Raw genomic sequence first — 26,617 nt, forward strand, 5'->3', positions numbered from 1 at the left:
ACACTGACAGGGCTTGTTCATTAGAATTTTGTACAGTGATTTTTGAAGGAAACAAAGGGGGAGGAAGGGATGACTTGTCACTAGAAATACTATGAAATACCCTTCATGACAGAACAAAATTGGGTAAGGAGAAAGGGCATTGAGAAATCATTGCTTATTTGACAACAAATGCTTTTTGAGCACTGGGTCTTGCAGTACATTCCTGTGGCATAGGAAACACAAATTAATAATAATAAGGAAAAGCTGTCCTCTTGGTGAATTTTTAGGTAGTCTATATTGAGCCAAACATTCTTTTATGCTTCATCTTCACTTCAGTCATGAAGGTATCATTTGTCATTGTTCCCTTTCAAAGATAACAAAATTGAGGCACAATGTGTTTAGATAACCTACCAAGGATTGCAGTGCTATTAAGTACCTGGAGGAACTGTCCCTCATCCACAATATAAGACATGAGTTACGTACGCCCCTGCTCTCAGCATGCGAACGGTTTAGTGTAATTTAGCACAGGGTGCAGTGTATGGTAGGCTCCTGTTTTTTGAACATTTGCTTAGAGGAAGGAGAGACTTGATTTTTGACTGGAAAGATCAGAGAAGGGGCGCCTGGGTGGCTCAGTCAATTCAGCGTCTGCCTTCGGCTCAGGTCATGATCCCGGGGTCCTGGGATGGAGCCCCACGTCGGGCTCCCTGCTCAGCGGGAAGCCTGCTTCTCCCTCTCTCGCTCCGCCTGCTTGTGCTCCCTCTCTCGCTGTGTCTCTCTCTGTCAAATAAATAAATAAAATCTTTAAAAAAAAAAAAAAAGGAAAGATCAGAGAAGATTTTACACACAAAAAAGCCATTTCGGAAAATTAACTGGAGCAGGGCCTTAAAGGATGGTAGAGAAAGGGTGGAAGGCTGAGGGGGTACAGGTGGCAAAGTATGGAGACATGAAAGAAGCACGGAATGTGTTTGGAGGCGGTGCTGTGACAGAAGGAGGGATGTGGGAAGAAAGGATAGCAGAAAAGCAGTTTGGGACAGATTACAGAGGGCCTGGAGTGTCCTGCTAAGGAATTTGGACTTCATTCCATTGCGTTGGAAGGTTATTCCACTAAAGGTCCATGGGAAGAGACATTATTTGCTCCAGTCTCTGACTTCAGCAGTTCTGGTGGTTGAGTGAAGAAAGGAGTAGAATGTCTGCAGCAGAGGTTCCCCAACCAGGCTGCACCTTAGGGCCCCCTGGGAGTTTCTTAAATGGACAGATTCACACATTAACCCCCAGCAGTGATTCTGATGGTGTAGATCCGGGGTGGGGCCTGGCCTGGATGATTGTGTTTAAAGGATCCTGCAGGTGCTTCTGAGTTGGGGGGGAGGTGTCTGGGCTGAGCCTAATGGGTTTGTCATTGTGTGGATAATTTTTTAAACCATGGGAGGGGGCCACTAATCAACGCTTGGGGAAGATAATTTCAGAACTTGGTCATTTTCCCATTCATATCTAGAATGTAGTACGGCTCTAATCTTTATGGCTTTGTGTTAAATTTGCCTTTTTTCCTTTGTTTGGAAGGAAAGGGAATATGTAGGATTTCCTTGGTGACTGTTCATCAACAGTCTCTCAGAGCGTGAGTTCTGGAGGCTGCAGGGCTCCCTGTTCAGTCCAGTCTCTTAGGAGTTGAATGAAGTGCTGCTCACTTGTACATTTCCTGGGAGCCAGCCTGAACTTAAGCCATTTTTTTCCCCAAATGTTACAGACCTCTTTTACTCCCATTTCTTGAGTTCTAAATAACTACTGACGTTTAAAGTCTAATTTCTGCTGGGAAGGCAGGCAGCTCTACCAAGGGAGAAGCAATTTCTCAACATTAAAGAAATTAGAAATTATAATTTATGCTTAAAAAAATAATGTTAGTTCAAGTTTTAGCTCTCTTCTCGCTTCCTTCTCCGCTGCTCTTTATCCTGCCGTGTGTTTGCAAACCATTCTCATGACCTTCTGCTTGTGTGGCCTATTTGTAGTGGGGCCAGATGATACATACACTACTGACTTTTTCATCTGACCTCCAAATTCAGCCTTTGAGCCCCTTTGTTTCTTTGAATTTTGCTAACAGAGTCTTCTTGTGAAAGGAATATTATTTCTTATGAAACTTTACATGGTTTGTGGAATAATGGGATCGTGCTTTTTGAAGTTCAAACCTAAGGTCCAGAAATTGTAAACCTATCCAGTTTGCCGTTGCTTACTTTACTTAGCTCAGCCTCGGCATTTCAGGTCTAGAGGTGGTTAGTACCCATTGGACATCCTAGCCCCTCCCTGAAAATTAAAAGGAGCACAAAAATGAAAGTGAATTGCTTTTCTTCACCTCTCTGTTAATTTAACGGATTCAATTGGCTCGCCCTCATTTGCCCTTTTACACCGCCCAAGTTAATGCTATGTGTACATTTGATTATAACGGTGTGAGTAATTTCCAAGTTACTTTTGAACACTGTTCCTTGTGGTTCTTTTCTTCATCATATTAGTAGATATATCCAGTGTTTTTCTTTCTAGCCTGCTTAACTCCTGTGTGGTTCTTGTTGCCACATAAGTTTCAGTTGATTTAGTGATCCTGATTTCATGGGACATTGTATCAAATGCTTCAGGAAGATCAAAGTACATGGGGTTCATTGCATTCCCTTCCCTTGCTAACTCCCCTGTGCTGTAGCCAGGCGATCCTGGAGTCTTGCAATCCAGGATTCCACTCAAGGCGAGGAAGCAGCTCTTCTTCCTGAGGCTTTTCCATTCCACAAATATCTTTTCCTTTCTTTCCCATATTCCTTTTTTTTTTTTTTCCCAGCAACATGTAGCTGGCTGTATATCCCTTACCACTTACAACCATTTTTGCTGCAAAAAGGAAAAACTCTAAGCCTCTCATCTGCCATACCCATTGTGCCATTCCCATGGGACTATTCTGCCATGACCTTTCATGCTGGAAGAAGCAAGCCCAATCCAGTTGTGCCTTATTGGTAGTAAAATGTGTTGGTTAAAAGTAGATTCCATGGCCAGCCAGGCTGCCCAAGTTCTGGTATTTGCTAACAGTGTTACTTTGGACAAATTGATATCTCTGCATCTGTTTCCTGATCTGTGATACAGAGGTAGTGCTAATTTCTACCTCAGACGGTTGTTGTCAGGAATAATTGAGTCAAGACATGTCAGGTGGTTAGAATTTGGTTTAGTTTAAACATTGATGAATAATCTTTCAAAAGTTTATAATGTTTCTGGATTTTCTAGGCATTTTGTTACTCTTTTATGCTGTTTGCCTTAGCCATTCCATTACAGGCAAAGGAAAGGAAATGAAAATCAACTATCCGACTTTGTCACCTTAAATTTTTCACAAATTGCTTTTTTTCTTTAAGATTCCATTATAATAGATCACTGAGAATTGATACATTTGATAGACAATGACGTGTGTAATGTATTCCCTATCAACTCATGTATTTTTCTACCATCAGATGTTTATATATTTTTAAAATCCTTTTTAAGAACATTATTTTCTTGGTAGTGAGCATTATATTTATTTGACTTGTTGGGGCCAACCCTTTTAAGTTGTTGGATTTTTAATAGATTATTTTTTAAATGGGTGCCCAAAGAGAATTAAATTTTTTTTGAAGATTTTATTTTTAAGTAATCTCTATACCCAACATGGGGTTCAAACTTACAACCCCAAGATCAAGAGTCACATGCTCTTCTGACCAGCCAGCCAGGCGCCCCTAAGTATTTTTTTTAATAAGGAAGCAGAAATACCCACTACAGAAGATAAATAGACAAAACATGCTTTCCAAAGAAAAATGTCTTACAGCACAGTGTTTAGTCTACACAATACACATCACGATCAACAGTCGGTAAATAATCCAAGGCTGTCCATTGCTAACAGTTTGTGCCAGGAACATTTTGAATACTCTTAACTTGTATACAGGTATTTGCATTTAGTCAAACTTTTGTGGTTTCTTGCTATTCTTTTCATATTTATGCTCTTTAAAATCTCTGCACATCAGCCACTGTGGCCTACTTTACTTATATATTTGCATACTAACTGAAGAATGAGAGGGGAAACTTGGAAAAAATATATTGAGATTTTTCATCATCACAGTTTGACTAGCGGATCTTATTTATTTTATAAAATAATGTTCAGCTGCAGCCCCAGAGCATATTTAACCTAATTTCTATGGATTTTCATGCTAGGGTTTAAAAATCAGTGGGCCTGTTGGAAAATACATGTTTATAATTTACACTTTAGAGAAATTTGGCAAGGTGATGAAGTAACACGATGCAGCTGAGAGAACGTTACAAGTTGTGTTTGAAAAGTAAGAGTCTTCTGAGTAAAAGTTCTATAGCACAGAATAATAAATCCACAGCTAAGATGCACCCACTCGTTTCTCTTCAGTTAAAAGGAGGAAGAACAGACCCAGGGTGAGTTTTAGCTCCATTACCTGCTGCTTTGAGAAAATGACTTAACATCTGTGAACTCTGCTGCTTCTTCTCACACAGTATTAATGCCTCGTCCCTGAAAAAGCAGATCTGTAAATCCAGGGGTCAGGGCATGTGAGGGTCCCAGGTAAAGTTACTAATTCTGTGGAACATGGGTGAATTTGTACGTGTGATTGGAAGCTGGGGAAACCGAGGCACTGAGTCAAGAGATATAGCAGCCCAGGCCTGTAATCAGCCTGGCCCTATCTTTCTGCTTTGTAGTGGGGTCTTCTAAGTCATGCTGTAGGGTGCTCTAAGCAGTGCTTTCCTTCTCAGCTTGTTCAGAGCCAGGAAACTGTGCCCAGAAGGGACCCTAAACTGTCTTGCAGGCAGAATTTTAAAAAATGATTTGCACCCTTCTACTGCATTTTTGCCATGGAAAATGACACTCTGGCTCCTCGAAAATGGCTAATAACCCTTTGTGGGTAAATGCCAATCAAGCCAGCCAGTTGGCTCTGAGGACATCTTCCTTGAAAGCCATGGCCCAGGTTTGCAAAGGCTGGGAGGTGAGTGTGAGTGCCAGAGACCTCCTTCTCAGAAAAGCCTGTTGCATTGCCACCCTGGAAGTGCAGACAGACAAGGGACACTGATGTGAAGGCTGCTAGTACAGAGAGGCACTCTTGTCAATTTTCTTTTTCTTGTTTGCAAAATCCATCTGTAATAATGACCAGGAATCCTCATACAATGAAGTCTGTGGCAAACATTTTTAACCACCAAGGTAAGGTCTTCGTCTTTCTTTTTAAGATGAAGAAGGATAAGCAGTATCATTTAAGATATGAGTTTATCATCTCCTCCTCCACACTTGTTAGTCCTCAGAGAAGCTTTCTCTTGTCACTTAATTTGGAACCTCCAAAATGGCTTTCACAAAGTTGCCATCTTAATCCATGGACTGTTGTACTTAGGGAGTGGAGACTTTCAAAATGAACTTCCAGTATTCTTCCAAAATCAGTTTTATCTCTTGTGGCATGATTTGTACCTATTGGGGAGCATATTTTTTCTCTTCCTATGAGGTTGTGATTTAATTTTTTTTTTCTACTCAACAGGTGTAAGGTAGAAACACTTCTCTATGAAACACAGAAGGTGCAGGAGAATAGCTGAACAATGGGAAAGAAAGATACTTAGACCTTGTGGCTGTTAGGAAACAGGTCTGGGACTGATGCAGTCATAGGAGTGTTGTATTACCCAAACTGTACACTGGGATCCATGCAGGTTAATTTCAGCATGTTTCCTTTGATTTTTCTGAAGAATTTCCTCTCTTCAGAGGTTTTCCTTCTAGGCTCTTGGAGTCATAATGAATAACAAAAATGGAGGCAGGGATACCAAAATGTATTTTAAAATGGAATTGTATCCTCAAAAACATGGTTATTATTGACAGAGTTGTTTCAGATGAGAGAGAAGTGAGATAAGTTTTGAGCTACATGCTTCCCTCCCACCATGTACTTTGTGGGGTAAAAATGGTAGTGCTTTGGGAAAAAGCATTAAGTCTGGGAAAAGAGGTGAAGAGTTGATAAGTCCAGGGAAGCAAGGGACTGTGAGAAAGTAAAAGGTGGCAGCCAAAGCAGAGCTGGACCCTAAAAGGATGCTGAGACCCCTCAGTAATAAGGCCTCATTAGACTGTATCTCTGCCCCTCCCCCCACCCGTGCCCCCTCCCCGCCGCCACCACCCTGCTGCTACACTTGGACTGCCCTTGGCCGATCACCTGCACAGTCTACAACTCCAGAATGTGCTCCTTAGTGAGGGGGTTGGAAAGGGCAAGTGAGATGCAGTTCATCTGGACACAGGATAAAAGCACTCACCTCCTCCCTCAGGCTCCGCAAGTGTCGGGGTCTTGCCATTGCCAAGGTTCTTAATCACCTTTTTACATGTGCTCTGTTTCTTGGCTTGTCTGGAGGCTGATAGCGTGCTACTGACAGGTGAGCGTGAGCTAAGTGCTGAAGCAGAAGGAAATGGAAAACAGAGAATTTCAACAGTTTCACGAAAAGTTGAGGCCATCTGTGTGTTGTGTTGTTTTGTTTGCCCTCTTAAAAAATCCCAGTTAGAGAAAAAGAATTCAGGGAACAAATACTAGTCAGCCGATTAGATTCTGAACTTGCTCAGACTTTGTACCTTGGCATAAGAGAGGCTATCCTCGCACCTTTTGAACTTTTGCCACTGAGTAATTCTGAAAAGGCTGAAAGAGCCAGTAGTAGGTAGTAGGAAAGAGCACAGTGTCCTCTGCTTGGGTAATCAAGGTACATGTTACTGAGGTGGGTAAGGAGCCTGGCTAGTTCAACGGGGTTACAGCTTGTAAACTGCAGGATCATTTGGAGATGAAGAAATGGATTACAGATGGTTGCTGGGCTTGATTTTTCTCCCAGGATTCACTATTGTTTTGAGAATTAGCAGAATGTAGAGGAAATGGCCCAGATTTTATACTTAGGAAAGACCTGTTATTCAGCTCTCCATTTGACCATTTTCTAGCTGAGACATCAGGACAGTTAACTTCTCTGACCGTGTTTCCTCAGTTGGGAATATGAGAATAGGACATTTGTAGATCTGTTGGGAAATGTTAAAACTAAGAGCACATTAGAATGAGATGCTGCCTAGCACAGAGTAGGAGCTTACCACCAATTTCTGCTTCAGTCAAAGTTTGGCTTTTTATGTAGAATAATTATCCTACTCTCCATGCTGAGTTTTGAAAGATGAATAACTTTTATTTAAGGCATCAGCTTGATGATAAAAGGAACTGTTTATCCGAGACAGTCCTGTAAATGCCTTGTGACCCTAGAGATTTGTGTGGAAGGGCAGGCAGGGCACAGGGCACAGCCATCCACACCTGGAAGCCCAGAAACCCGGCACTGAGCACACGTATGAACTCCATACGCTCTGCATATGGCAGATTTTTAAACCACCTGTTCACTGTTTTTTAAACACTACCCTGAGGTTCACCTAAGTCAGAGGGTAAAGCAGTGAACCCAGACTCAGAATTTTGGAACTGCTCTGTGATTTCATAAGCACAAAGAAGTACTTAACTTGTTTCCTGAAACAGTACACTGTACCATTATCTTCTGTGTGGAATTGGTATATGGAATGTTAGGGTACTGTGAGGATGAGGTTTTCCGCGTAGAGACCCCAGAACCCTGGAACTCCCCTCCCCCACCCCCCACCCCCACCCCCAGTTTGTGGCAGCTGTGTGCACGCTTTCTTTTGAGTCAGCCAGGCGCAAGACAAGTCATTTCCCATCCTGAGGCTCTTCAGTTGCTGAGTTGGAGTGGATGTACTGGGATGTGGCTATTCACTTAAAATTTTTGCATAAATCCAGCCTCCACTCCCCTGGAAAGGCTCGGTCCTGTCTTTACACCTTCCCCACGGCGATTTTGTTGCAGGGGCGGGGGCGGGGAGGAGAGGCGAGGAAAGGAGGAAAACGGAGGCCGACTACACGCGGCGCGGCGCTCTGCGCTCTGCGCTCGGGATGAAGCGTGCAGTCCCTTGACTCGGTACAAGTGGGGAGGGGAGAACCCGGGCAGGGGCTGGAAACGGAAGGGCTATGAGCGTTCCGGCTGCGCGCTGGCTGCGAGGCCTCCGGCAGGGGGAGGCCCGGGCCGGCAGGGAGCCGCCGCGCTGGGAGCCGGTGTGGCGGGTCGCTGCCCGCCCGGCGCGGGGGACAGCTCCTGGAGCGACCATGGCGAGGCGGGCGGGGGCGGCGGTAGTTATGCAACCCGCAGCCCCCCGGTGCTCCCTCCAGCCGGTCTGCGCCCCTCCCTCCATTCTGCCAACACTCGGATCTCTCGCTCTTTCTCGCCCCTGTTTTCGAACAGGAAGTGCACGGCTGTCTGTAACGTGCCGCCGGGTCCCAGGATGGAGGAGTGAAGTCTCCGTCGCCGCCGGTTCCAGCCTTTGGAGCCCCCACCTGAAGCCAAGTCCCCAGAGAGCGCCCTGAGGGAGCAGGGTGGCCGCCTGGTCCAGGTGCGTGTGGTCAGGTCGGGAGCCCGCGGGCCGGGCGCTGGGCTGTCACTGGCCGCCGCCCCTGGGTGCTGCCGAGCCAGCTCTCCAGCTCTGCGCCGCAGCCGCACACCGTGTGCCCGGTCGCGCCCCCCGTCCCCGCCTTCGCCCCCAGGGGTCTCTGTTGGCCGTGGCCTTGCCGCTCCCGGGTGTGGGGAACCCACGCGGGAGGGCGGGACGGCTTTGGGCGGCTGCCTGTGGGACCTGCCGGAGCTCACTCTCTTAGCCTTGGCGGGCGCTTTCCAGCCTGGGCTGCGTGTGCCCAGGAGGCTTCCCGGAGTCCCCAGCTGCCCTCTCCGCCCTCTCTGCCTCCTCCTGCCGCTGCCCGCTGCCCGAAGCGGGGCACTTTGTTGCTCCCTTGCTGACCGGGGGTTTTCTGCGGGAAGGCCCTGGGAGGCTTGGGTGTTAGAAGAGTAGTGTGTGAGAAGTGGGGACCGGGCAGGGGAGAGAGGGTGAGTGGCGGGCGAAGTGTAAGGTGGAAAGAGGAACCAGAGTCTTGGTGCCCAGGCTCCGAAATCCCACCTCTTCAGCAGAGCCCCACTTTGTTGTTCTTTTTTGTTTTGTTTTGTTTGGGGGGGGTTGGATTGGGGGGGCCAGTGAGGGGGGAGCCAGGCTTTCAGGAACTGAGGAATTAGTGATGCAGACACGCTGGAAAGGTAGTGACCAGGAATGAGGGACAGCTAGTTCTGAGGTGTTTAGTTTGGTGTCTGGCTTGTTAACTGCAGTTGTGGTTTCTTAGCCAGGCTCCCTTGCTCAGACAGAAGGTCCTATTAAAGGTATGAGTCAGATATCTTTATTCATTATATTCCATTTTCCATCAGAGTAAAATTGAGAATGACTTTTCTCAAATTCACCAAGTAGATGATAGTTTCACATCCATCCATATCTTGCTCGTTCTCAGATGTTCATAGGTGGAGAGCAAACCTCTAGAGAAGAGGTTGGTGTTAGGCACAGACTTTGTGCTTCTTCGTTTCCCTGGCAGCTCCTGTCTCTGCAGACTAAGTCAGATTGACTTTTCCCCTAATGAAAGCCTGGCCTTGTTTCTCTGCCTATATTTATCCACCTGGTGAAACTCCAGTCTGGTGGAGGGTCACTAAGGGAGGTTGGATGGTTGAGAAGAATCAGTTTGATGGGCGGATTGGCCTCAAATGCAATTTTTGAACAATGTGAAAGTCAGTAGTATCCTCTCACTCTTCTGTTTTGGAGGAGGGATATGAACAAATGACTAGAGGGGAGGAAAGTGAGAGTCTGCAAGGAAGGGTCTTTTTCTGCAACACCGGGGGAATATGCATAATCCCACTACCACATGCATTTAGCTCCTTCACCTTATTGGGCGGCCAGGCTGCCTCAGGAAGCAGGGTTAGTTGTAGATTTAAATTCATGACATCACATGCTGGCTATGCCGTTCTAATTTGTACTTTTTGTAATAAAACATGTTTCCTGTGTAATTTATTTTGCTTAGAAAGGAAAATCTTTTGTAGTCAGGGAGCCTAGTAAATTTGTACTGTCCTCTCCCCCCTTCCCTGGCCCCCAGAAGTGATTTGAGTTCTGTGATCCCATTATTCCAGTAGTCCTTCGGAACTTTAATCAGTTTTAAAATGCAGCTGCTCTAAGCCTTGCGATAATATCAATAATTGGCATGATTGTGTTAGCAGTAAATAGTCAAGATACATTATAAGAGCTGAGCAATTAATTTTATCTTTTCTCTAGATAGATGGACGTGGGCTTCTTAAATGTGAATTTCATTGTGGTATGTCTGTGTTGATGCCTCTTCTCTTGCCAAATACATGACAAGACTAAAAGTGAAAACAAGTCAGTGAGAGAGACTCTTGAATGGCCTGTACCACCATAGTACTTTTATACCCGAGTATGCTCCTGGCCCTCCAGTTCATTAATTTATTTGAGGACTTTGTTGAACATCGGTCGCTGTACCTCAAGATAAAATAGAACAGCCTTTGTGACTCTCTGAACTTGTACCCTATTTAGAAACAGGATTTACTCCTACCCTAACAGAATTTACTAATAATTAAGTAATAACCTAGGAATAGTGATAACTGATCTTAAGATCCTCATTTTCTGTTTACAGAGCACATTTTCTAGATCTCATTTATAATTTGTTATTCCCTTTAATAGTATGGTGAAATAGGACTCATGTACTCCATTTTATGGAGAGAGGAAACTAAGGCTGATAAAATGTGACTTGTCCGTGGTCATATTAGTAAATGGAGATGCTGGGACTTCAACAAGTCTTTTGATTTGTAGTCCTGGCCCTTCTGTAATCTGGAAAGTTGCCACCTAAGGAAGAGATGGCAATGCTGATTCAGGGGTCTTTCGCCATTCCAAGGGAGTTGGTAAAACTGACTTGAGACTAGCTTTACCTACATCTTCAGATCTTTTCCCACTCTCTCCCCCCAGAGCTCAGGGGTTTCTCTGTGGTGTTCCCCCCCCCCATTTGAAATTTACACTTCCTCTGTTTTATTTATTTATTTATTTATTTTGTTTTTTTTTAAAGATTTTATTTATTTGACAGACACAGCGAGAGAGGGAACACAAGCAGGGGGAGTGGGAGAGGGAGAACCAGGCTTCTGCGGAGCAGGGAGCCCGATGCGGGGCTCGATCCCAGGACCCTGGGATCATGACCTGAGCCGAAGGCAGACGCTTAACCATCTGAGCCACCCAGGCGCCCCACTTCCTCTGTTTTAGTAACTAGATTTAGCTGTGCTTGCATCAATGTGATTTGTTTTCTGCTGCCAAAATTCTAACGGCATATTTTAATTTACAGAAATTGTATGTCAGGTCTTAGTGGCCAGTATCTTTTTGAGGGTCAGATTAGCATATTATATCTTTTTAAGAATAAAACAGTACTTCTGGTTTACCCCTAGAACACTTTATGTCCCAGAAAAGAAATACTAAATTAAAAAATGATGTGTGTGACTCTCTATAGCCCACTGCCATACTTACCATACCACCACCATACATAGCTCTCCCAACTCCCCCACTCCCCCAGTTGGGGATACCCACTAACAAGGTCATATTACAGGGGCATCTGGCTGGCTCAGTGGGTAGAGCATGATCTCGAGGTTGTGAGTTCGAGCCCCATGTTGGACATAGAGATTACTTGAAAGAAAGAAGGGAAGAAAGGAAAGGTCATGTTATGGAAAGACACTGGCAAACCTGTATATACTTTAAATTATATATTAAGTCTTTTTGTAGTACTCCTCAGATGGAAATAAGTTTATTTTTCTTATCTTTGCAATGCTTAAAGTTAAGCCTCTCTTTAGCTAATATTTTATATTGCATTGAAAAGGATATAAATTAAAATGGGGAGTACATTTTCACTGGGAAATGCTGGATAAAAGATTTATTTTCTCTTCAACAACTGGAATATCTACATTGAGCTATAACTGCTCCTCCTTAGAATTATGTCAGAGTATCAGGAGAAGGGGAGAAATTGGGGGAGGAAAGAGCTAAAGTGAGTGATTTTTCTTTTTATAAGTAAGGAATGAAATATGTATATTTTCTTAATACACAGTGCACTGCCATTTCTGTGTGGGACAGTTGCAATGGCTTGTGAATAGGAATGAAAGCATAACAAGCTTTGATGTTAAATGCCAAGGAAAAGTTTATGACCAAGAGAGGACAAGGGATGGAGATAAATGTGTTAGGATTTTCATCTTTTCAAAACATTCCCTTTTTTTCATGTCTATCATAAAATAAAAATTGTCTTCTGTTGGAATTTGTAACCTTTAAAGCAGTGGTTCTCAACCCTTACAAAAATCAGGAAGCTTTTATTAATACTTAAAGATTTCAAAGATTTTGACTTGCTTAGAGTTTTACTTCTTATTTCTGGTTGCTAATATTTAGTGACACAGGTACTATTAATATCACTCAACTGAGTATATATTATAAATAATGACCACAGCATCTTCCTGTTTCTATAAAGTAGTATTACATATATATGTGAGACCGGTTCAGTGTACTGACCTTTGCCAGCACCTTGAAGTCCATAGGGTGGGAAATCAGGGCCAAAGTAAAACAACTGCTCCAGGCTGGAAATGCTGAGATGGGAATTTAAATGTACAGTACATTAGCCACCAGATTATCAAGATTCCCAGGTGGAGATTTTCCTCTTTGGTGTCCGTTAAATAGATGATGTGTAAAGTCCTGACTTTGGATCTGATTTTGTTTTGAGGTTGTTTTTCATGGTCTGCTTTGAAGTCTTAGATTACTCAGTCACGGATAACTGGAATTCTCCCAAGAGCATTTTCCCTACATTACTTCTGTGAATACTCCGTCCTTACGTTTGTTGAGTCAGGACTCTGACACGAGTTGCACAATCACCACTGTCTTAAGTACCACCAGCAGCAGCCTTATATTCATTTCCCAGAAGCTAAAAGAAGCTTCCTCCCAACCTTAACCTTTACAGTTTTTGATAAGTATGTGAAAAGAGATATTATTTATCCCTATTCTTTAGTGGAAAAAACAGACATATAAGTTCCCATTGAATCAGTCTCTTTGGTTTCCATGCCTCTTGCTGTGATTTTGGTATTCTGTTTAAGACAGGTTAGGCTGAGCACCCAAACCTCTTAGGGTTAATGCATGATATTCTTTTTTTCTGGTTTTAAAAGAAAAAAGTCACTTCTGATTTATCGAACACCTCATATGTGTCAGACACTTTACATGGATTATCTCTAATCCTCCTGGTGTTGTGCAGGATAGGTAATATCCCTGTGTTATAGATGAAGAAACTGAGGCAGGCAGAGATGGTAACTTATCCAATTCACAGAAACAAGCTAAAGCCTGGACTGGGATTCAGATTTCTGATTCCCCATGCTAGAACAGTCCCTTTTTTACATCTGCTTCTTTGTCAACCTCACCGGTGAAAAGAAATGATCACACTTTGTTTAGTCTTACCTTTCGTTTTATCGTTTCAGCAAGGGTTAAGTTACAGCCATAGAGAATATGTGTTTGGAAATAGGGACATGGAAGAGTCAAAATTTTTATAAATTTTATAAAAAAACATTTTATAAATATTTTTGGCTTTCATGCAGTATGTATTCATTTCTCCCCCTAAGGAGCCTAGATATATTGAATCTGTTGGTGATAGTTTCTTGAGGCAATATTGTCCACAAGCAGAATTGCCTGGATCTTGGGATGTAAGCATACTGATTTTACTAGGAAACCTGCAACTTGTTGTTAGGTTTATGTCCCCACCAATACTGCACGATGATTTCTTTTTTTCTTAACAAATTTCCTGATTTTTGCCAATCTGGTGGATGTTATTTGTACTTCATAGTTTAATTTTGCCTTTTTACGATTATAAGTGAGGTTGAGCATCTCTTCATTTACTTAATTTCCCTTTTCTGTGAATCGGGTCTCTTGCCCTTTTCTGGCAAGAAGTTCCTTGAAAGCGTTCTCGTGGAGTTCCTGTATATTCTAGAAACAAATTCCTTCTTAGCTTTAGGTGTTTGGAACGCTGTCTCCCAGAACATCACTTGCCTGATAACTGTCGATGGTGACTCTCATTAACAACAACAAAAATCCTTAATTTTAATGTAGGTGAACCCACCAGTTTTTAATATTAATGTGGTCTGTGCATTGAGTCATTTCAGGAATGCTTCCCTATTCTGGGCTTACAGTTTAGTCTCTCCTCCCTTTATTAACTTTATAGGTTTACTCTTGAGTTTTTAAACTATTTGGAATTGAAGATAGGAGGTAGAAACCCGTTTCTACTTTTAAAAAACTGGTCATATCGTGAGCCAGTTTCACCAGCACTATTTATGAAATAATCCGCTCTTTCACTACCTCTGGTATATAAGTGTACATTTATATAGATCTCTTTCTGAGAACCCTCATTTGTTTAGGTGGCTTATTTGTGTGCTTCTGGGTCATTGATACACTTTTTAAATTACTATGGCTTTAGGTGCACCTGGGTGGCTCAGTCGATTAAGTGTCTGCCTTCCTTTGGCTCAGGTCATGATCTCAGGGTCCTGGGATCAAGCCCCACTTTGGGCTCCCTGCTCAGCGGGGAGTCTGCTTTTCCCTCTCCCTCTGCCCCTCCCCCCTGCTCATGTGCGCACTCTCTCGCTCTCTCTCAGCTAAATAAATAAAATCTTTAAAAAAATACTGTGGCTTTGAAATATGTTTTATCTTGTTACATGTACATTTATATAACTTGATCTTATTATCAAGATTGAAATAAATTTAAAAGTTCAAAAATAGATGATTTTAGCTAGATTTCTTGCTGTTATCTGCATGTTTGTTAACTCTTTACACCTGCATACATTTTTCTAGAAATGTGTTTACTTCACTGGGAACATTCTGTATTTATTTAATAACATATTTTAATTTTAACATCCCTCACTTTACATTTCCTTCTCAGTTTTATTTATTTATTCATTGTTAGCAATATGGCTCCCTTCCATACTTGGTCACCTATGTAGGGCAGGGGATGTCTCACTTCAAAGGCTTCTCTTCTTCAGTGCTCTCTATGTGCTTATAGAGCTAGGATGTGCTTTCCTGGTATGGCTTTTGAATGAATGTTTTATGAGGTGTGATGCTGTAATACATGGCTGAATACTCTTGAAAGCCTGTTAATTATAGATGTGTCTTTATTATTGGGAAAACATTGCCAGTTTTGGCTTGGTTTTCTCCAAGTTTACTTTTCACCACTCTCTTCTCAGTTCACTTAGTCTCATTTCTCTTCCAGGCTCTAATATATGTCCCCCTGAATGCTGGATCATTTGATTTGGTAAACGGTCATTTGCATGCCTATAGAGAATAGAGTGTCCTTTTTGCTTAGTTGATGAAATGGCATGGAACCATGTTGTACATAACATGGCTTATTATTGTAAATTAATTTGAAGTTACTGTGGGGGACAAATTGTGGTCTCAAAATAGATATCACAGGACATGGTTGTCTGGACCAAAGATGTTCCCCTTGGCCATCAGTTCTACCACTATATGGGTGACAGGCTATATTTTATTTTTCTTTCATCTGGAGTTCTTAAGGTGCTTTATGGATATAGGGGAGGGTTGCAATCTAACTACTGAAATTTAGTAAGCTTGCACAAAGTCCAGTAAAATTATAATGTAGAATGTTCTAGAGTTTAAAACCTGCTTAGACAGATAAGACCATGTCCTCTGGGCTGTTGGAGTTGTTCTCCCAGTGTGCTTTAAACAGGATTTATTAGGTATTCATCTAAGTTTGATTATAACAACCCTAGCTACTGACCTGATTGAACTTACATACTCAGGAGAGGTCTTCATCAGTGCTGACATTTTCCATTTCTCGTTCAGGTTCCTTTATGCTCAACTCACCAGCTGTCAGATCCACCTGTCTTACCAGCCTTCTCTCTCAGTCATTTATTCTAATATAATTGACAGCAGAGCTACTTCATCCATTCGACAGACATTTGCTGAGCTCTAAACTACTGAATCTTAGTTCCCTTATCTCTCTTCCTTCTACCTGCTGTGTACCAGTCATTGCGCTAAGTTCTGAAGATAACAATGTGAGTATGACACAGTGCCTCACCTCAGAAGATAGACCCATAAATCATTAACTGGAACTTAGAATGTGAGGTGCTTTACAGCAACACGTTGTGATAAATAATAATAGAGAGTGGGGCACAAAGAAGGCAGTGATTTGTTCTTGTCTGTGAGGAAAGAATTCATGAAGGAGGTGATTTTGGTGATTATTAGAGGGATAGGATTATTTACCAGGCTGAGCAGGAGGGGAAAAAAAAAAAAAAACCCAAAAAACAAAAAAACCCCAGAAGAAATAGCCCAGGTTCAGAGCCGGGAAGAGCTCAGTGTGTGAGGAGCAGAGTGTGAGTGACTGGCGCAGAGAGGTCTTGGTGCAGAGGGGAGAAGGGGTTAGGGGTGCATCTTGGTCTAGATTCTTGATCCAGCCATGTCTAGAGCCACACCTGCTGTTTCTAGAAGTGTGGGCTTTTTCCCAGCAGCATTGTGGAATCACCAGAGATGAAACAAATGCTTAAACCATGGTCCTAAGGTATATGAGAAGGAAGCAGGGAGAAGCCCAGTGGCTGTTAAAACAATCCACGTAGAAAGTGAGGACTGAAAGTGTGGTGACAATGGTGGAAAAGGAAAGGACAGGGTGGATTTGAGACTAATCTAGGAGAGAGAATTGGTTACTGACTGAATGGAAAGTGGGAGGGGAGGAAGAAGAAAGAAGAAAGATGACTTGATGTTTCTGGCTGGGAGGATTCACTGTCTGAAGGTGTCGTTAGTCAGAATGGAAAATATGAGAGGAGCAATTTTGGAGAGAGAGCAATGCGTTCCGTTTGAACTTAGGTTGAGGTGCCCCTGGGACACTGAATTGTCCTTGAGAGGCCTCGCCCCCAGAGAGAAGTCAGGGCTGGAGATGTGTTTTGGGGAGTGACGGGAACTGATGATTGTTGCCATGAATGTAGTAGCTGAGACCATTCATGGATGGCCCAACGACCGAAAGACCGAGGAGAAAGAAAGAGGCTCAGGAAAAGACAGAAACAAAACTAATGGAGTTATTATGCACCAGGGTTTTTGTTTTGTTTATATATATTGTCATACAGTCCTTTCAGGAGTATCCCCTGAAATAATTGTTGTTGTTGGCTTTTACAGATAAGCTCTCCGAAGCTCGGATAAGCACCTTGCCAAAGCACCCAGGTGTGGTAAAAAGGGAAAAGCTCTCAGGTCTGTCAGAGGCCACAGGAAGGTCAGGTAGAGCAAGGATTGAAAGTGGGAGCCTGGGTTTGGCAATGAGATATTCAGCTGGTGTTCAGTAGTCAGAAGAGTTCTAAAGTCCCAAGTCGGCATAGTCGTGGGTGAGGAAAGAGTAGGCCTTGAGAGGGGAAGCGCCAGTTGGGGGTGTGTGTGTACACAGTTGTCCATGAAGGACTATTCTTGTGTGTGCAGTCGTGTCTAGAGCTTGTATTTTGTTTGAGAAGTGTGGCGAGGGAGTGACTAAAGGTAGAAGAGAGAATGACTGTCAGAGGAAGGCTCCAGAGAAAACAGGCCTAGCCAAGATCAGGAGTGCAAGCATGGTCAAAGGAAGTGTCTTGAGGGGCACTGGGTGGCTCAGTCATTGGGTGTCTGCCTCCGCCTCAGGTCATGATCCCGGGGTCCTGGGATTGAGCCCAGAATCGGGCTCCCTGCTCCGCGGGAAGCCTGCTTCTCCCTCTCCCCCTCCCCCTCCCCCTGCTTGTGTTCCCTCTCTCGCTGTGTCTCTCTCTCTGTCAAATAAAATCTTAAAAAAAGGTGTCTGAGAAGGAAGAGGGACATTCGTTCCTTTGGGGCAGGAGAGGAAGAGAAGTTATGTGTGCCTGAAAAGGGGTGTGCAGGTGGAGAAGGAAGTTGAGAAAGTTCGTTTCTAAAGGTTTGGGTTTTCTCAGTAAAGTAGGAGCTGATAAAATCTTCTGGGAATGAAGGGGCCTTGAGAAGACAGTTTAAAGTTATTAATAGTAAACTTGGAGAAAGGACCTCACTGATGGAGGTAGGATGTGTAATCATCGAGGGCCCAGTTGGGGCTTTGTTAGCGGGCATTAGGTGGTGATGGTGGGGTTTTTTCTGGTTGATAGAGTACGATGAATATCACGACTGGTCTTTTAAAATAAAACACAAAGGCCTTGCCTGCAATGTTAGGTTTTGATGGTGATTTAAGGACACTTAAGGTGCCGGGGAAGGGAGGAAAGGAGCACAGGAGTGAAGAGATTGAACGTTAGGGAACGTGAGTTCTGGTCTGAGTTCTCCATTCACAGGGGGCGGCCTTGGGGAAGTCAGCTCATCTCACTGAGCCTCACTGTCCTCCTCTTTCAGGGGAGGAAGTTATAATTAGCGTCCCCCTGAGTCTCCTATAAGTCCCAGAATGTCTGTGAGACTTGTCCATTAGTAGACAAAAAGAGTGGACAGAGGGGAGGGGGGTGGGGGATGGGTTAGCCTGGTGATGGGTATTAAAGAGGGCACGTTCTGCGTGGAGCACTGGGTGTTATGCACAAACAATGAATCATGGAACACTACATCAAAAACTAATGATGTAATGTATGGTGATTAACGTAACAATAAAAAATTTAAAAAATGAGTGGACAGAAAGTGAGAGTCGCTAGATTCCTGTCATTTATCATTCATGAGTTCCCCTGCTAGCAGCTCTCCCCAGTGCCGTCGGGGAGTCGACAACTCGAGGCCAGACTAGCTGTCAGGTGAGCATGTCCAGTGCCCGCTGCCGGGCCACACTGGGTAGGCTGTTGGGAAAGGGAGGCAACGGGGCTGTGACTGGAGTCGGGCGAGGGGTCGGCAGGGTGGGTTTGCTGGGTGTGTGTGCCGGCTCCCCAGACATCACACGTTACTTCATCCAGGCGGTGGTGCTCTTTGTGTTCATCATCTGTGCTGGTTCTTTCCCTCGTACGATTGCATTTGATTTTAGCTGGGTTTATTTCTCCCTCCTCATTGAAAATGTAGCATTGTAGAAGAGAAGTCAACAGTTGAAGAAGGTTAAGCACTATTTCTAGCATCTTACCTCAGAAGGCCTTCTTTTCTCCTTCCCATCTCCTTCCGTACACCTGGATTTCTTTGCTGGTAGAAAAACCAGAAACAGTTTAAAGTATTTCATCACTTAAGGCTCAGTTGGGTATGTTCTTCCCCTGGAAGGTTTACTTTTCAAAGCCATTTAAACTGTCTTTGCCTCCTGTTAAAAACAGGGATGACATCTTAAAACCCTAGAGGTGTGGCTGGCATTAAAAAATGAATCCAGATCAGGTGAGTGGCTCCAGAGATGATTATAATAATTTAACAAGCCTAAACAGGTAATAGGACACTCTTCAAAAATTCAGTCTCTAATCTTTCTCTGTGCTGTTAAATATTTGAGAGAAACTTGGGCATTTCCTTTTTTCCTCATTAAGCTATTACACAACTTAATGCTTGGAAAATTCTTCACAGGAAGAAACAGGGTGTAACAGTTTGCATGAGACCTTTTTTTTAAAAATTCATCCTTTTAGCTTAAGTCTGAGAATACTATTCTCTTCATCCCACTGCTCTAGTTTCTTTCTGAAAGTCTAAATTTCTCCATATAATTAAATATTCTTCAAAGTGGAACATAGTTAAAAAAATTAAAGCCATTTAAATGTGAAGTTAAAACATAGTCTATAAATGTGTTCTTCCATTTCCTGAGAAACAACAGGAAGGATTTGCTTTCTCAAAATAAACTAAGTAGCCTGACTGTGAACTTAGAGTAGTAGAGATCAAAGATTCCAGCATCATCACACAATGGGAAAGTTTCAGTCATTTTTTTTCCAACCTCAGAAAATCAAATCAAATGCTTCTTTTTTCACTTTTAACACGAGGAGCGAGGATATGTATGTGAAATTCAAAAACATACCTTTGGCATATGTGAAATTGTCATAGCCTAATCGCTGGCTAATCCTTCTAGGAGAGTCCTCTTCCACGATGTATTTGATCAATATGGGCATGCTAGACATGCAGCGATGAAAATGTCTTTTTTGGGTATTCAATTCAGGACGATTAGAGAAAGGCCAGCTGAGTTTCTGTAAACTTATAGCATCTAAACTTAAGCATGCTAGATCAGTGAATTATTTCATAGCTTTGCTAGTAAGAAATGTTTAACAGCTTGTATTGGTCATTGAACTACATGGAAAAAGGAATCTGCTACAGTAATATGTGTATATATATATATAATAACACACACTCTCAGGTAGGAGTAAGAACATTTATTAATATTTCTCGACTTCCAGAAACAAGGAGTGAGAGCTCATCTTAAAGAAAGGAAATCAGTTGTGTTATGGTCAGCAGATTTTTGTTTGTGAGTTATAAGCAAGATTAGGGAGAAATATATGCATTAAGTATTTAGCTATCATTAATTTGGGGGTTCAGATAATGTGCAGTTCTTTATTTCTCAAATAGTATAAATAAGTCAACATTTTGAAATACTGGACATTGTTTATATGTATTGGGGAAATTATATATACATTGAGAACGGTATAGAATTTCTCAGTAGACCATTTTTTTTTTCTGTACTTACCTTTCAAGAAAAGGTAGAAGAACAGAGCTCAGAGCACTTTACAGCTTTAATCTCAGTTTCTTTCTTTCTTTATTTTTAACCTAAGTTTATGTTTACATTGGGTATCTCATAGACCGTGTATATTTGGGTCTATTTTTTAAAAAATCTAATCTGATAAGCTGTGTCTTTTAATTGGTGTATTTACACGAGTCACATTTAAAGTGATTATTGATATATAGTCGGTTTAATATCCACCATGTTTGTAACTGTTTTTTATTTGTTGCACTTGCTATTTGTTTCTTTTTTCCCTTTTCTTCCTTCTGTGGTGTGTGTCTGTGTTCATTTCTTTCTTTCTTTTTGGGAGAGAGAGAATGTATGTGTGCTTGTACACTCAGGGTGGGGGGGGGGAGCAGAGAGAGAGGGAGAGGGAGAGAATCCTCAGATTCCCTGCTGAGCATGGAGCCTGATGCAGGGTGAACTGAAATCAAGAGTTAGCCCAACTGAGCCACCCAGGCGCCCCTCCCGCTGTTGTTTTTAAGTGAACATTTTATATGATTCTATTTTATCTCCTCTTTAAGCATATTTTACAAAAATTTTTTAGAGTTTACAATTGATTTTACTTTCTTAAAAAAAAAAAAGCAAAAACATGTTTATGTGCATACGTAGAGAAAAAATTTGGAAGGATATGTACTAAGACGTTATGAGTAGTTAATCTCTGGGTGGAAAGATTATAGATAATCTTTACTTTCATTTCTCTAGTTTTCTGTATTATCTGATTCTTTTAATGGCAAGCAGGTATTGCTTTTATAATCAGAAACAACAAGGCTCTTCATTTTGAAGAGAAAGGAGAGGGCAAATCACAGCAAAACAAGCTGAAAATCTCCTATGGTTCTACAATTTACACCGTCTCTTGTCTTCCAGCCTGAGATAACCACACTTTCCCTACAACCCCCATCACTGCACTGGGAGGACAAAGGAAAAGGGTTTGGCCGCTTCTCACCTTGCACTGGGAAGGTTGTCAGCTCCTTTTCTGTACCCTTTCTGCCTACACAGTGAGAATGAACCCTCCAAAGGACTTAGGACCCATCCACTATGTGGTTTGACATAAAAACGGTTTTCACCTAATACAGAGTTAACCAAACCCCTCTCTTTCTGTATAATTAAATTTTCCTGTGCATGGAATGTCCTTATGGGTCTTCACTGTCCTTAAAAAAAATAATGAGCAGAGGAGTAAAAAACTTGAAAAGTAGTTTAAAGCATAGCTTTCCTTGTAAAACTTGTAATAGTTCTTTGGTTTGCTGGTATGAAACCTGCTGTCGTCTTGGGCAGGGCAGGGCAGGGCGATGGTGTTAGAGCCGGTACCTGGGGTAGTAGGTGAAGAGCTTGTAAGTAATGTGAGGTCATTGCTGTCTGTATTTTAGAAAACTCCCCTTTACGCAGTTTTAGAGAAAATTACCATTATTGTTCTTGCGATGTTGATTATATCCTCTGACTTTATTTGGGTTTGCATGTAAACCAAACCCAGGTTAAGGTTTAAAAAAGTTTCATAGCTCAGGGCAAAAAGATGAAATGTAGATTTTCTTTAAAAAAATGGTTTTAGTACCAACTAACCTGCCAGGTGTTTTCAAAAAAAGTCATAAATTTTATAAATACCATAGTTTGTTAGCCTGTAAAATTGGGATCATTATCTTTTGCTGCTTACCTGCTGCATTCAAGTCAGCAAAAGACCAGCGAAGCTTTTTGTGTCTTCTGATCAGAAGAGAATCTTTAAAAAGCAAACCAGTTATGTATCTATTTCCAGGTGAAAATTATAGGTCTCCATTTTAATATACCTTGTTATTAGAGCTAGGAAATTTCATTTACGGTAAGAAATAAATTAGTCTTCATATTCTGTTTAAAGCTAATAGAATTAAACATTTTGGTATATACAAAACAATAGGAAAAATTATGAAATAAGCATAAAAAAGAATTCATAAAAAAAGAATTCATTGATTATTGCAACTATGTTGAGATATATACAAGTTTTGAAAGGAATACAAAAATATAAATATTGCTATTTAATGATTATGGGTAGAATTTAATACATTTTCTTTATATTATTTTGATATATTTTGTAAGTAGAGAGGTCAGAAATCAAGTTTCTGATTTCTGATGCTTATTAAGATAAGCTTGAAATGAATTGAATTTTTATATTTGCAGTATAAACCATATTAGTAAACTCTTCAGTAAGTCTGGAAGTAAGGGTAAGTAATTTGATTCTTTTTTAAACTCACTTTTGAATGAGACTTGATACATGGAAATGTTAGTGGAGAAACAATGAGGAGAATTCTAGGGGTTGTTACTATGTTACCCCTTTGTCTAAGCATTACCTGTGTTGGCTTTGGTGCCTTTGACCTGCACTGTCATTGGTCCCTTCAGTTTCTAACTTGTCAACATCTACGTTGTAACATTTTGTCTGCCTTTTTGTTCCTCAGGTACAGCTGTGAAAATTACTTAAGTGAGAAATGGTTTGGGGGTAAGAACTGTGAATGGAAGAAAGAAATAATCCTCTCATTTTAAATACGGGGGGGCGGGTGGAGAGGATTATCTGCAACCCTGAGCTTTCACCCCAAAAGAACTAATAGTATAATAGGTTATCTTTGCTTTTCTAAATGTAAAGCATAATGCTTTAATAAGTACTCTTAGGAAAAAATCAGTAGGCACTAATTTTGGTCTGCCTTATCACCCATTTATTCCGTGATGATTCCTCCATGTGTTTCCTAATCATTTGCTCTTTGAAAGAAGTGTGAGCTTGTGATCAGCACTGCCACAGATGCCCAGTATGCGATCTGGATATTAGAGCAGTGCTTTGACAAAGAGGCTAACTCCCATTTTGTGCCTTCAGGAGGTGGTTACAAACAGTGAAGGGAAAATTCAAAAATTGAAAAAATGACTTTGGCAGTACCCTGTAAAAATACTGAACATTAATATTTATATAATTGCCAAATTAATATATGTTGTATAAACACATCAAATATATGAGGTATTTTATATATTTGTTAAAGTAAGTTTCCTTGCTTTTTTTTTAGTGTTTCATTCTAGACGAGTAATTCATATATTTTGGAGGGCAGTAAGACCAAAAGGCAACATTTTTACAGCAAGTTTAAAATATGATTTACCAAGTAATATTCCCACTTCATGGATGGAACTTAAAAGCCAAGTAGTTTAGGTTGAAGGTCACATATTAGATGAGCTTTTTCATTTTTAAGTAAGCTTTCATCAGTACTGGGAAAGAAAGCTTCCAGATCTCTTGCTTAAGGCAGGCTTTTATCTGAACCATTCCAGGATAAAGGAAATGTACAATTTAAGCTTTTCTGGAAGAAATAAAAATCTCTGCACTCTCTGATCTTAAGTCAGTAATATTTTAAACTAAATTTTTTATGCTAAAACTTAAGGCAACTCTGATTCCTTTCTTAATAGAAATAGATGTACATCATCCTCTGTGAAGTACCTAATCAAAGACCCAATTGCAATCTTCTCTGTAGTTAGTTTACAAATCCCAAGGCTCTTAACTCTTATCTTACAAGTCTTTTTTTTTTAAATTATAGGATTTTTTGAGATTTTCCTTGAAAATTTTCTTACATTTTCCATTCCCCCCTTTTAGTTATTAATGGAGGATTTGACAGGAAACCTTGTTGCTGCAAGTGTGTTGATCTCTTGGGATAAAGATAAGTGGAAGTTGCAGATAGACAGACTTTGGCTTCCTATGAGGAAGAAATCTTCAAAGCTCTGCAGAGCTGGACTGAACTACCCTGTGCTGTCCAGGGTCCCAGCGATGAGGGCACCTCGGAAAGGCTGTCCTCAGTAAGGGGTGCAGAGAGCCCAACACCTCCCCTGGTCACAGAGTAAGCTCTCTGAGGTCACAAAGTGCACACATACCATTCAGTCTTAAGTTAATTTCTCTGAGCCTCAGTTTGCTCCTCTTTAAAATGAGGATAAAATGACGTGAGGCTTATCATGTGAATTTAACGTATATAAAGCACCTGGTGTAGTTACTCCTTCCAACTGAACACAATTCTGTAGTTTTTATTCTGTGCCCCTTTTCATTTCTCCCTGTTCTTCCTTTTCTGTCCTCCCATTTATTCTTTTAGAGCTTTTAATTATTGTCTCTTCTTTTCTCATCCTCCTTTCTATACCTATGCCTTAGGGTCTACCAGTGGTGTCCAGGGATGCCCTGAGCTCCTTGGGTAGCATCCCTGTCAGTGTCTGATACCTGGGCGAGTCAGCGAACAGCGACCCATCCTCCGTTTCCTTTGGATTTGGCACAAGGGATAGCCCTAAAACCCTTGATAAAACAAGATCCATTGCTGCTTTAGCTTTCCTATGAGCTTTTACTGTAGCACTTTCTGCTTCAACGTTAATGGTCATGAAAGCACTAAGGGGCAGTTGGATATGGAGAGAGAACAATCTTACTATACTAAGGCTTATGGATGTAGAACTCTGTATTGGTAACATTTAATTTTTCCTCTATTTAAGTTTCTGTTTTGGAGCCAGGCTCCTGATTGCAGATGTTGTATTTGAGAGAGAAGAAGAATATCGGGTCCAGAAGGGCCAGAAGCGTTATTTTAAGAGAGAACATTCAACATAACTTTTTGGGGACTCTCTGTAGATACTAAACGGGCAACATAAAAAATTTATTCATTACAAGCTATTTGAAGACCTACTTGCTTGACAGAGTGGTATCACTTAGAAACGTGATAGAATCAGCCCAGACTTCATGACTAAAAGAGAGCAGGTGTATACCATCAGAGAAATACAGATTGTTAGAGCTAGAAGGAATCTTTGGGACTACTCAATTCAATGATTTTCTTGTATAAATAATGAAACGGAGAATCAGGTAAAGTAACTTGTTCCTTGAAATATAGCTCTTCACATTAAAAAGGCAAATCAGGGAGACGTGGCTCCTAACATTGTAGTTATTTTCTTAGACTCCAATGCAGCACCATGATGCAAGCCTTTAGATCTAGGAGTCATTTCCCTGTGGCTCAGAGATGATCTCTAGGCTGTTAGCCCTGTTGCTAATTGCTAACTAAGGCATGGATGAAAACCTTTCTGTGTTCTTACTCAGCTTCTTTCTTTTGTCCATGTTTGGTTATTTTATGAGATCTTTGGAAGGTTCGATTGCTCTGGCCCAGGAATCATCTAAATAGACAAATATTTGGACAGTTTGGTTCTCCTGTGCTTAATAGTGTTTTGACCTCTTACTCTCTACTAGGCACTTTTCTGTTCTTACGTGGTTTATGTGAGTGAATTCTGGGAGACAGGTGTAGCTGTGGCCATTTGGCAGATCAGAAAACCGGGGCTTACAGGGCTTAAGCTGCTTATTCTAGGTTTATACAGCTTAGAAGCTGGAGCTAGAACCCAGGTCAGCTTTCCGGACAACACGTTCTTCATTGCTACCCTTCTGCAGATTTTCTGCTCCCCTTGCTACTTGTGTAATGGGGGGAACAGGGCACGGAACTAAAGATCTATGGCAAGTAACCCAAAGAAGATCATCTGGCCTAGCCCCTTGGCTTCCAACAGACGAGGTGTTTGTTCCTATGATTTCATAGAAGAGGTATTTGAGGTCTTGTTTTTATTTCTTTTTTTGGTTTTCTGTTTCAAAGTAGAAATGATCTTTTAGCTTTTCCTTATTGTGAAAGTAATAAATCCTCATTTAAAGAAAATATAAAAATATAGGAGAAAATTAAAATAACCTTTGTAGCTCCACAGATTATTTATTTATTTGTTTATTTAAAGATTTTGTTTATTTGTCAGAGAGAGAGAGAGCACAAGCAAGGGGAGCGGCAGGCAGAGGGAGAGGGAGAAGCGAGCTCCCCACTGAGCAGGGAGCCTGATGCGGGGCTCGATCCCAGGACCCTGGGATCATGACCTGAGCCAAAGGCAGGTGCTTAACCAACTGGGCCACCCAGGCGCCTCACAGTCAGATGATTAAGAGTGGGTTCAAATCTCAGCGGTATCACTCACTAGCAGTTTGACTCTTGGCAAACTTTATTGTCTTTGCATGCCTCGGTTCTCTGCATGTAAAACAGGAATAATCATAGTGCCTCTCTCACACAGTTGTTAAGCATTTAGGACAGTGTCTGGCACATAGTAAGTACAACACAAGTATTGATTAAATAAAA

The 26,617-nt window shown here is 41.6% G+C and overlaps 1 protein-coding gene across 8 annotated transcripts in view; it reads left to right on the forward strand.

Moving 5' to 3' along the window:
* LRRC8D (leucine rich repeat containing 8 VRAC subunit D) overlaps window positions 1-26,617 on the forward strand; it is a 113,501-nt gene that overhangs the window by 12,829 nt on the left and 74,055 nt on the right. For 6 of the 8 annotated variants that reach the window (XM_027607269.2, XM_027607261.2, XM_027607247.2 and 3 more), the window contains exon 2: window positions 8,260-8,407. The exons of 1 other annotated variant lie outside the window; for it this stretch is intronic. The gene's annotated coding sequence lies outside the window, so the exon portion shown is untranslated. Of the gene's footprint in view, window positions 1-7,714; window positions 7,939-8,259; window positions 8,408-26,617 lie in introns of those variants that run through there. One more of the 8 variants, XM_027607248.2, reaches the window with a different exon arrangement.

This window comes from Zalophus californianus, chromosome 4, assembly GCF_009762305.2.
Source record: "Zalophus californianus isolate mZalCal1 chromosome 4, mZalCal1.pri.v2, whole genome shotgun sequence".
Lineage (NCBI taxonomy): Eukaryota > Metazoa > Chordata > Mammalia > Carnivora > Otariidae > Zalophus > Zalophus californianus.